The following is a 12,375-nucleotide window of genomic DNA, read 5'->3' as shown; positions in this document are numbered from 1 at the left end:
AAAGGATCCTCAGTATAATGTTTTCTAAGTTCTTTGTATTTTAATCTCTTAGATAGAGTCAGCTCTTGAAAGCCAGTTTGGCTGGATATAAAATCATGGGGAATCCATTAATCATTTCCTTGGATTTCTTGAAATTGTTGCACCACTATTATTTTATATTGCTCAGAATGACCAACATCCTAATTTTTTGTTTCATATAAAGCATCGTCCTTTTTTTCCCAGTAGAAATGGCTTTTAATTTCTATAGTGTTGAAAACTAATAAATTTTGTAGGATATATGCTAAAGTAGACCTTTCTAGTTATAGTGGCCCCTTCTAAAATGTATATTGAGATTTTTATACCTGGAAAGTTTTTTTTTGATTCTAGTTTTAAATATTAGTTTGTTTCCCTATTATTATTATTATTATTATTATTATTATTATTAGGATCTTCTTTCTCTCCTCTATTTGAGTTTGTTTTTGATTCTTACCTTTTCCTTTTCTTTCTCTTGGCTATTTTCATTCCTCTCCATAGTATCCGCACTTGTGGCCTGGCACCATGGCACATGCCTATAATCCCAGAAGCTCAGGAGGCCAAAGCAGGAGGATTAAGAATTCAAAGCCTGCCTCAGCAATGGCAAGGGACTAAGCAACTCAGTGAGACCCTGTTTCTAAATAAAATATGAAATAGAGCTGGGGATGTGACTCAGTGGTTGATTGCCCCTGGATTCAATCCCTTGTACCCGCCCTGCCCCCCCAATAAAAAGAATGCAATTGGTTACTCAGTGAAATGCAGGTTATTTAGTAACGTGTTTATGAGATGGAGGAGAGCTATATGTTCTAGTTTCTCACCTCTGTAAAAACTCTTAATTTATAATTTTTTTTTTGCTTCCTTCTCTCCCTTTACCATTAAGCCTCCAAGGAAGGGCTTCCAGGGTAGCTGCCTCTCTTCTTCTAAAGCAGTGCTTTCCCGTGGCTAACACTTTGCTTTTAGGCACTTTCAGATCCTTTTCATTTGAAAAGTCATACATTAGTTATCTCTTGCAGTTCAAAAGACAACCCCAAACTGAGTGACTTAAAACAACAGCATTCATTATATCTCAGGACATGGGTCAGGAATCTGAGAGTGGTTTGACTGAATGGTTCCGGCTCAGGGTCTTTCACAGGTTGCAGTTTGAGGTCAGGTTCATCCATGTAACAGATGGCAGGGGCTTCTTTTCCTCTCTGGCTTTACCTGACATGAGCTCCGGAGATACTTATATATAAATTGAAGGTTGTAGTATTTTTTTTTCCTTGTGCTACTATAGACATCTATCATAATTTTTTTCCCCTTTTCGCTTCTGAGTGATCTGTATAGATTTGAGAAGTAAGGTAGAAAAATTTGTATTCACACAGAATTCTCCTAAGGGAAATAAATTATTTTTGAATTTGTGAAAGAATGAGTAAATTGATACAAAATGAAAAGAATAATTTATTGAGTAAAATTAGAATGATTATCCCTTATGCATACTGGATTCTTGTGACCATAAAATTGAACTCTTTCATTTCTGGAGAAAATAGGGGCCCATGTTATAATCAAAATGTTCCTGGGTGAGATTAGAATATATATATATATAAATATAGAACAATTTATAAAATTTGGAAGTTATGTGGCATAAGACTTCCTCAGGTGACCAGAGCTATGCCTTTGGTATTATGGTTGGTGTATGGGTGATCTTATGAGGAAGGTGAAACCAATAACATGCTCAGACAATAAAAACTCAAGGTGACTGCAGCTGTCTCAGCCCCAAGTACTGCTGGCTTAAACATGGTGGACGGCCATCTTTTCATACACGTTCACTGTGAGCTATGGGGATGGAGTAGCATTTCTGCAAACATGCATGTTCACATTGGCAAGTAAGGGCTCACGCACACGGCCCTTCCAGATATGATGTAGTCTTTTATCTTATAGAGAGAAGCCCTGGCAGAGTAGAAGTACTAGAACTTTAATATCAAACCCGGTTATTGCAGTCCACAGTAGACTCTTCATGGAGAAAATTTGGCTACGATATTTTTTCTTTCTGAGTCTCAAGTTATTCATCTAGACCTTGAAGACAACTTTTATTTTCTCTTTCAGCCTGTAAATCTTTGTGAACTAAAACTTTCCTCTTTCAGAGTCAATAGTTTTTATTTTGGGACTGTTGACTTCAAATCTTTCCCATTGTGCTTGTCTGAGTCTCCTCATTATTGTCACACTCTCAAAGCCATCTTTGCATATCTGAGGTAATTTAGGATGTCATAGTCTGTTGAATCTCTTCTGATCAAGTTCAAAGAGGTTAGGAAGTAGATAATTTTCTCTTAAGTTGGAAAGCATAAAGGAGTATATTATCTTCAACTGTGTTTCAGAGGCATACCTTTGTAGTAGAGGAAAATGACTGACTTTTGGCATAGAAACAAATGCCTGACTTTCCAACATTTTTTTGAAAGTGGGCAAATGTGCTGAATATCAAGGTTGCAGGCATTCAAAATGGGCTATTTTACACTTTGATTGTTGTTTTGTTTGGTTGGACATCATCATCTCCAATAGTTACATTTCAATAGGCATGCATTGTTTTAAAAATGTAGATGTTTTGGTTAAAACATTAAACAAATCCTAAGACTAAGTTATCAAATATTACCTCTAAAACTATAGAGTTTGGGGTTATGTGATTTCTCTTCAGAGGATTTTTTTAAGAGGAATCTGTCTACAGAACTCTTAAATTCTGAATATTCAACATAGAAAAAGGAAAGAGTATTCAAAAATGTTATGGTTTAGTTACCAGGTGTTCTCCAAAAGCTCATACGTGAGACAATGCAAGAAAGTTTAGAGGTGAAATGGTTGGGTTATGGGAGCTATAACCTAGTCAGTGCATGAATCCACTGATCAGGATTAACTGGGTGTTGATTGTAGGCAGGTAGGGTGTCACTAGAGGAGGTAGGTCATTGGGAACATGCCTTTGGGATTTATATTTTTTTCCCTGGTGAGTAGAGCTCTCTGTTTGCTTCCTGGTGCCATTCCTGAGCTACTTCTCTCCTCCTCACCCTTCTGCCATGATGTTCAGCATCACTTTGGGCTCAGAGCAATGGAGTTGGCCAACTATGAACTACGACCTCTCAAACTGTGAGCCCCAATTTGAACTTTTCTCCTCTAATTGTTCTTGTCAAGTCCTTCAGTTGCAGAAGAAAAAAAACCTAACTAAAACAGTGCTTAATATTATTAAACAAAAGAGAGAGAGAGAGAGAAAGAGATAGAGATATGAAACTACTGTCTTACACTTTAGGACAGTTTTTCAAATCCTAGGGATAAGACTGCCTGAACTGAATCTAGATTTCTTTGGAAATCCATGCCCTGCTGTTAAGAATTGGGAGACATGATATCCACTCCTCTCCACCAGAGGGCACCATAGACTACAATCCAGCAATCATGCTTGTAGGTCTGGGTACATAAACATGATAATCAAATATAGTAACTTGTAGGTTTTATATTTTTTTTGTAAGGAGGAGAGACTTTTAAGATCAACAAGTGAGCATTATTGATTTTTTTGCAGTAAGGTAAGGATTTGTTTTAAAGACATCAATTTGACTCTTCATAGCCTTCTGACATATTTACCCTCCAGGTAGAAAAGAAAAATGAAAACCAGAAACTTAATCTTATATTTATATCTGTACTTCTACAAAGTTATTTATTTAGAGTTGGGTCATGGGAAGTTGTTCTAGCTGTAGTAACCCCAATGACGAAGTCCATGGACAATTTTGCCTGTTGGGAGACATCTGGGACAAATATTTGGAATCTGTGGGTTCTGTGGAATTATGGTAGGTTCTAATTTCCAAGGAAGCTACAGGAAGCAAGGGTTGTCCCTCCTGCTACAGAGGTTTTCTGTACCACTTGAACTGAAGTGTGTCCATCCATTTGCCGCCCAGTAGTGCACTGAGAAACTCATGCCTTCGTTATCTATTGAAAATCCAGGCTTTGCCCTGAGTCCCTGACAATTGGATATTTCAAGAGACCCTATAGTTTGCTTCAAATGCTGGGCCTTTACAAAGACACATTTACTTGTAATGCCTTTGTATTCCAAGGGGCAGATTTTATGAGCTGAAAGTCTGCTTGCAGTCCCCTGTGAGTGTTCTGTAAGCCGACAGGCTTGTGAAGAATAACCCCCATGGCTGCATTCTACTGGCTGATTAGGACTGAAATAGTGCATTTGGAAATGGAGTACCATTTGAAATTCATGGGCTGGCAGAGGATCACAGCTGATCCTAATTTCTTATGTGAAAATGTGATTTCCTTTCCCTATTTCTTCTTGCTGCACTGCTGAGGAGTATTAAATGAGTTCCCAGCTTATGGCCAGGAACTTCTTCAGTGGTGCGGCTGGAGAGATGCAATTCAGAGGAACAAAAGCATCAGGTTTCCGGGCTCCAACCTTTTAGGCGTGCAGAGAGATGGTTTTCAGGCTTACGAACTGATGAGTTTCATAACGTGGTGGGTAGGAGAAGTGTAACTAAAGGAACTTAAGTCATGCCCCCAGCTTAATATAGTGTACCCAATCACTTTGGATAACAACGTGTGTATGTAACAAGCATCTCCCTGAACTAATATGGCTTTGATGCTGATTGGGCATCTGAGGCCTGAATTGATCCTACCACCTTTCCTGAGACTCCAGATACTGTTTCTATTTCCATAGAGCAATTATGAAAACACCACAGTTTATTAAGAAGGTAGATCTCATATTACATGTTCTTAACAAAACATAAAACAAACTAAGACAAAAGCTATAATAATAATAATAATAATAATAAATAAAAATTAAATAATAATAATAATAATAATAACAAGACAACTCCTGTCATTTTTTTCCATGTATCAGGAAATATTTAAGACAACGATGTGTGAAGAAGAGTAATATAACAGGGTAACCAGGCCATTTCACAAGTAAATGCCAATACACTTAATTCCCTCTACATATTTCTGCCCCTTAATAAAAAAGTAATTACCATTTAACTATATAACTAAATAGACATTTCACCTAGCATTAATGATTTTGTTAGCAAACATAACTGTTTTTTTTATGACTCCTTGGTTCTCTCCCACATTGTTTTCCTTATTCTAATCCCACCCAATAATAGATGATTCCATACACTCACTCTACAAAGTCTAAATCTGCCCTCTTCAAAATTTAATTATGAGAATTGATGACTGCTATATGTTTGAGCAATTTAATGGGAATATGGGTTCTCAAACTGGAGGCCCCAGGCCAACATAAATCATAACACGGATTGACAAGTTTGTAACCAATAATTCAAAACTCTATCTAGAGATTTGGTCTGAGGTAAAGCAATATATTATTTTGTATTGAAACTATAGAAACCCAAGGTGTTTGCATTGATCAGAAGCCGGTGATGAAGTATGGTTGACTAATAAAAATAGGCAATAAAATGTTTGCTGATAAATGTATTGAGATCTCCTTCACATGTCCCCAATATTGCTTATGCTCTCTCTTTCCCTTCAAAACACTCAAGGGATTGGAAAAGAGGTTTGTTATTTATACTTCTTGTTATTCATTTCTTCTATAACTCCAAAGAGTATTTTCTGCTTTCAAACTTTACTGATATGACTTATGTTGAAGTGACCAATGACCTTCTCCTTTCCAAGGTCCGTATAAGCCTTCCTGACTTCTTTGACTTGCCCTTGTGACATTTCTTCCTTCACTCCTCCTATTCTCTCTTCTGGTTTAACTCCCTCTCTCTGGACATTTCTCTGCTTCTTCTTTCTTCCTCTATGAGAACATGTTCTGGGTTTCTTTCTTACTTCTTCTTTCTAGTTCTTACCCCCACCACCACCCCCAAAATCACCTCTTCCTGACATCAACTAACATTTATATGATAATTTTGAACATTTTTCTGGTTCAGACTTCTGAGATTCAACCTCCCATTTTTGTCTTCTGAATCTTCTCACCTAGATGTTTGGAGTGGAGAAAAATGCTGCATGACCACCCTAGCTCTTGTTTGCTTTCTTGTGTTTTACCAAGCATGCACTTGCTAGCCTTCCCTACAGGTATGTGAGGTCACATGATGATAGGTATATGGCCCATGGAATGTGGGCAGAATCAACACATTCTGGTTTGGGCCTCTATGATGTCCTACACAATCCTCCAAACTCTTTCCTGAAAGCATTGGAGGAAGGTGTCGTCACAAGGTTTACTAGTCAGGAACTTTTAACCTGAATTTGTTGAAGTGAAGAAAATATTTGTGATAGGCAACTGAGAATTGGGGTTATAGTTCCAGCAGGGAGACTACTCTGATTATTGAAATGTAATAAGGGACTCAATACCTCTGAAAGAAAAAAATAATTTTGTTCTCCAAAGATATTTCCAGAATTCAATGAATGGGATCCTCCAAATTGCCCAAACTGAAAATGTAAAAGACTTTCAAAATTTGTGCTCCGATTTTATACCTGCATCTAGTTTCTCCCCAAGACATTTTAGCAAATTCTTTCATGGACTTTTTGGGTCATTTATTAATGTCTATCTAGTTCAGGTGCTAATAGCTTCTAACTGCATTATAAATATACTTACAAAACAATAAAACAAAGAAAAAAATGGAGAAAGATGTGAATGGCTATTCATGAAAGAAGACAATGGCCAATAAATATTTGAAAAATTACTCCATTTAATGAGTATTGGAAAAATTTAAAATACTTAATAATGGGAAGTCTATTAAAAAGTTAAACAGGTACAATCTTTTAAGGGAATGCATAGTTATCTAATGAAGTGATAGGTGAGTATAACCTAGAAGTTATATGCCTTAAGTTAACTATTATTCCGGTATTAACTATTATTCATGTATATGAGCAAAAATGTGTACACTTACACATTTTACAGCATTGTTTTCAGTACCTCCAATTGGGAATAAATCTAATGTCCAGCAAAAGAACAACGGACAAATAAATCAGAGTACGTTCATGCAATGGAATTCAGGGCTACAGTGAAATTAATAGAGAGCATACTAGTATGGATGAATCTCAAATAATAAATTCGAGAGAAATAACAAAATGCCAATTTCTGAATAGTGATTGTTCCTAGGAGAGAAGTGTTGAGGAGGTGATGGGGTAGAAATATGTAGAGGGAATTAAATGTATTGAAAATACCTCTGTGAAGCAGCATTACTCTGTTATATCACTTTTCTTCATAAATCTTTGTCTTATAAGAAAAAAACCAACAAGAATCAAAATGTTGTAGGAAAGCATATTTGGTGTGATTTTGAAAATGCAGAAATTGTCTGATTGCATTGGTTTTTAAGATCCCTACTGTATATTTCTCTAGAAAGCTGATCATAAAAGCAATGGTATTTGACAGAAGAGAAAGAGAAGGGCTTCCACTTGATTTTCCCTCCCCCCTAAACTTCCCTTGGAGAGAGGGAGTGCTATGCTTGCATGGTATTTTGGGAAGAAGTTTCCTTGGATCGGTCTGTGCCTATTAAGCAATTTTATTTAGACTCAAGGAGACTTTATATCTGAAAGTGCATTAAATTTTAGCCTTTTCTAATCCTAAATCTAGCAGACATGTGTGAAAATGCAGAAGACTTTTTCATAGTGCCCACACCTTGATGTCGTTGGAGTCTGACTTGCTAATTAAGCTAATGCACTCTGCTGGTGATGCTTATTAACAGACTTTTTAATTTATCCCTGATGCTTCTGCATATGTTTTATTTTAGATTGAACACATCTCTACATTGGGCTGTCAATATTTTCCATTGCAATGATAAAAGAACTGCAAACAGGCACACCAAGATAAAAGGCATCCTATCAAGCACCAGATCACATAACAATCCCAGGACTGCTTTGTGCTACTTTGTCCACCATTAAAAGAAATTCTAGGGAGTTCTGCAGTGAGAGCAATGGATTGATAATTAGAGTTCTTGAATTCCCTTCCAGCTTTATGAACTCATTGTCTAGTGGTGTTGCAAGTAACTTTGAATTGCTCAGCTTTATGCACTAGAATGTTAAAAAAGGTTTACAGCACTCACAGGGGTATAGTGAGGCTTAATAAATGTTTAGAAATTCCTACTAATAAGCAGCTTTTCTTCCAAAGCATTCAAGATACTAAAACTAATTAGGTGCTATCTACTTATTAAGTGCTAGATGACAAATGTTTTCACTGAGTTTTGAAATTCTGGGGAAAAAAAATTGAGAGGCATAATTATTGTTGGTAGCAAAGAGCACGCATGATGGATAACATTAAAAAAAGTCTTCAAACCATTACTGAAGCAGGTTTTAGCTATTTTACTGTAGGACTAGGTAAAAGTACTGTCTCAATTGAAAGGTATAAACAGCATAAAGGAATATTGAGGGCTGGGGATATAGCTCAGAGGTGAAGTCCCCACCTAGCATGTAAGAAGCCACTGGCTACAGCTTAACTTTCATATTGGGCACTCAAAATGGGCCCTCAAGATGTTGAGTTGAGAATAAGGAGAATAAATACATAATTTGTATTTGGAATCGTCACTTTCCAGAACCACAGAATACCCTGGAAGTAGCCTAGTGCCTCAGGAAGTCACCTCCCCTTTGGTAGAGAAGTGAATGGTGAAAACGGTTAAAGACTTAGAAGAGTATGAAACACTACAACTATACTCTCAAAATGTCACTCCAAAGGTTGCTTGAACTGTCACCTAAGGTCTGAAGACAGGTCCAGGTGCTGTTGCTATGACTCTGGTTGCTTCCTGTATAGGCAACTTTAGTGATGTTATATCTCAGTTCTCAGGTTGACCATGTCAGCACCTACTCTCTCCTTTCAGAAAACTTGGACTTTGTTTAAGAGAAAGCTTTTTTTTTAAGTACTTATTTTTTTAGTTGTAGTTGGACACAATACATTTATTTATTTATTTATTTATCTATTTATTTATTTTTATGTGGTACTGAGGATCGAGCCCAGGGTCTCGCACGTGCTAGGCAAGCACTCTACCATAGAGCCACAACCCAGTCTGAGAAAGGTTTTTAGTGTTGTTGTTGTTTACTTCTTATATCTAAATGGTTACAACACTGTCTACCTGCCCGCCTACCTTAACAATTCAAGGGGGCCATTTGATAACACTCGAATAAAATTGCATTTCAGTGACTTGCTGTAGCTGCTAGATAAAACAAAAAGAATATCTTCATAAATGCAATTGCAAAGTGCTTTAGTTTCTAAAGCATTTTCATACTTTGAAGATCCAAAGTAAGAGACAAATGACCCATTTTTCAACCCATGTTTCCACTCACACAAATACTGGTTCCTTTCAAAGCAAATGTTATATGCTTAGAACCATCTAGGTCTCTCCAAGTCTAATATTTTTGAGATCTTAATTGTGAAGAATCTAGAAAATTTGAAGAAGTTTTACTTGAGATCTGTATTGTTTGGATCTCAAATGAACGAAAGTCAATTTTATATGGCTTATACTTAATGAGAGGTATATGGGGCTAAAAAGTAAAGATGCAGGTGAGGATATAATGTAACCCAGCTCAGAAATATCTGGAACTAGAAACTAGAAACCTGAATGCAGTAGGCCTTTCTCTCTGTCTCTTATTTTTGCTTTTCTTTGAGTTTCAGTATCATTCTCTTTGCTTTTAGATCACTGCTAGGGTTGTACTGACATGTCATCTTTAACTCCTTATTAAAAAGTAGTCCGGGGAAAGGGTTTCCTAAGTCTGGATTGAGATTTTGGTATGAAAAGTAAGAAAACCCAACACTCCTAGGAGAACCAGATGGCTAAAACCAGACAAGAGCAGCCTGCCAGGTTAGTTGGGTACCTTTCTTAGAAGAAATGACATTCAGGGCAGACAAGAGGTGTTCACAGTAAAACCCTTAGTCCTATACTATTTGCAATTTACAGGTGAGAGAACAGACTTTAAGCAGGGGAGTGATTTTCTCAAAGTCATGCAGCTCCTAATTGAGAGAACAGTGACTTGGATCTGGACTTCCTATCAAGACAGGACTACCACACCAGATTAAAGGCCTAGGCTAGAGCTTGGCTTTTGATTTTGGCTGCTTGACTAGAAGGCCCCATTCATGTTTGGATGCTTATACATTCTGCTGTTGCCCTAGGCTACCTTGACTACCCTCCCATTAGTCAACCCCAACGGGTTGTTTTGAACCCAAGCAATTCTTTGTTTTATGAACAAATACAGGACAAACCCAGGTTAACAAACACAATACAGCATCCATTATGGGAATAAGAAATTAAAATTGCACGCTTGCAGTTGAGACACAAAAAGATAACAATCAAAGGGACAAAGTCAGTCTGTCAATTAACATCCATTCATTGAGCTTCACCTATAACCATGTACAGTGTTAGGCATTTTAGTTAGAGAATTGAGGAGGAAAAAGAGATGGCTTAATGAATCATTAATCACAAAATAGTAAACATTCTAAAAGGAAAACTATCTGATGCTATGAGAGTCCACAGAATAATAAAATAAAAAATTATGTTTGTATGAGTGAATGTGTGTATCTAAATGATTGGCGGGTGTGGTCATGAAAGTTTTCTTTGTGAAATGTTCTGACACTATGAAATAGGTCAGGACCTGGCTAATTTTAAGACTTGATTTTTGGATGCTCTTAGTTTGTGCCTCCCCTACGATCATGTAGTTTAAGAACTCACTCTGGAGTGCAAGACCTTAATGTAAGACCTAAAACTTTGGAACTACTAGAGGAAAATAAGAGAAAGACTTTGGTACAGGAAATAATTTCCTGAATAAGACTCCAATAGCACAGGGAATAGAAGCAATGATTGAAAAATGGACTGCATCAAATTAAAAAGCTCCTGCACAGCAGAGGAAGTAATCAGCAGAATGAAGACACAACCTACAGAATGGGAGAAAATCTTTAGCTGATATTCATATCACACAGGATGAATATCCAGAATATATAAAGATCTCAAAAAAATTAATAAGAAAGAACAAGCAAACCGATCAACATGTGGGCCAATGATCTGGGCAAAAATTTTCAAAAGAAGTAAAAATGGTCAGTAAATATATTTAAAAGTGCTCAACATCTGTAGTCATCAAAACCATTTTGAGAATTCTATCAAACTCCAAATAGAATGTCTATTATCAAAACACAAAAAGTAACAAATGCTGTTGATGATGTGGAGACTAAGGAGCCCCTATACACTGTTTGTGGGAATGTAAAGTGATACAATCACTATGGATGACAATATGAAGGTTCCTCAAAAAATTTAAAATAGAAGTATCGTATGATCCAGCAATACTGCTCCTGGGAGTATACCCAAAAGAATCAAAGTTAGCATAGATAAGAGACACCTGTGTGTGTGCACACACATACACACACAAAAAAAAACTGGAGTATTATTCGGCCATAAAGAACAACGAAGCCATATCATTTGCAGGAATATGGATAGAACTGGAGGACATCATGTTAAATGAAATAAGCCAGACACAGGAAGATGAGTATCATCTATGGAAACCAAAATACTACAGAAGACCTGAAAGTAGAAGAGGGACTCTCAGGGAAGGGGACAGTGATCGGGAAGAGCAGGGGGGCAGGGATTGGAAGGCAGAAGAAGATGTAGGTGATCAAAACATGATATATACATATATGTATATGACACACCCGGAAACACATTAATTTGCATATTAATATGTGTTAACAATTGCAATAAAATTTAATACTAAATTTAATAAAAATCCTTGTGTCCTTCCAAATTCCATATTAATCATTTTGTGCTATTGTGTTTTTTTAAAATTATGTAGAGGATACTGTGTTATATATCTCATTTTGTTTCTGCATTTTGCACTTGACGTCTCACTGATTATATCCATTTATATTGCCAGGCATACCTCTTATGTGTGGCTTCTCACTACTGTTTAGCACTTGGGAGTTTGTAGTCACCATATTTTACCTGCCCCTTCTCCCAAGGACAAACGCTCTATTTGTTTGCTCAGGCTTCCATAATAAAATGTCACAGGCAGGATGAATTAAATAAAAGAAATATATTTCCTCACTATGCTGGAGGCTGGAAATCCAGGATCAAAGCATCCGCAAGGCTGGTCAGGGCTCTTCCATGGGCTACTGATGGCCTTTCTTTGGTGCTTGCACAAAGAACAAGAAAAACACTTTTGTGTCCCTTCTTCTGAGGTCACTAATACATACCATCGATTAAGGCTCCAACTTTCTGAGCTCATTTATCCTTAATTGTTCTTTAAAGGCCCTTTCTCCAGATACAGTAACATTTTAAGGTAGGCCTTCAATATATGAATTTGGTGGTATCAGTTCAAATAATAACTTATGGTGTTTCCAGGTTCCCCTGACTACTAATAACCCTTAAAATTCTTATGCATATCTCCTTATGTTACTATATCAGCACAACATGAATCCTTGACTGGTTA

General features: G+C 36.8%; 2 long non-coding RNA genes across 7 annotated transcripts in view; both read left to right on the top strand.

Annotated features, from left to right (window-relative positions):
- The window catches only part of LOC144375051 (uncharacterized), a 428,255-nt gene that overhangs the window by 25,319 nt on the left and 390,561 nt on the right, over positions 1 to 12,375 (top strand). The gene's annotated exons all lie outside the window — the stretch shown is intronic.
- Positions 1 to 12,375, top strand: part of LOC144375053 (uncharacterized) — a 60,932-nt gene that overhangs the window by 2,370 nt on the left and 46,187 nt on the right. The gene's annotated exons all lie outside the window — the stretch shown is intronic.

Source organism: Ictidomys tridecemlineatus, chromosome 2, assembly GCF_052094955.1.
Source record: "Ictidomys tridecemlineatus isolate mIctTri1 chromosome 2, mIctTri1.hap1, whole genome shotgun sequence".
Classification (NCBI taxonomy): domain Eukaryota; kingdom Metazoa; phylum Chordata; class Mammalia; order Rodentia; family Sciuridae; genus Ictidomys; species Ictidomys tridecemlineatus.
Note: the sequence above shows the minus strand (reverse complement) of the source record. Positions and strands in the feature narration are given on the sequence as shown.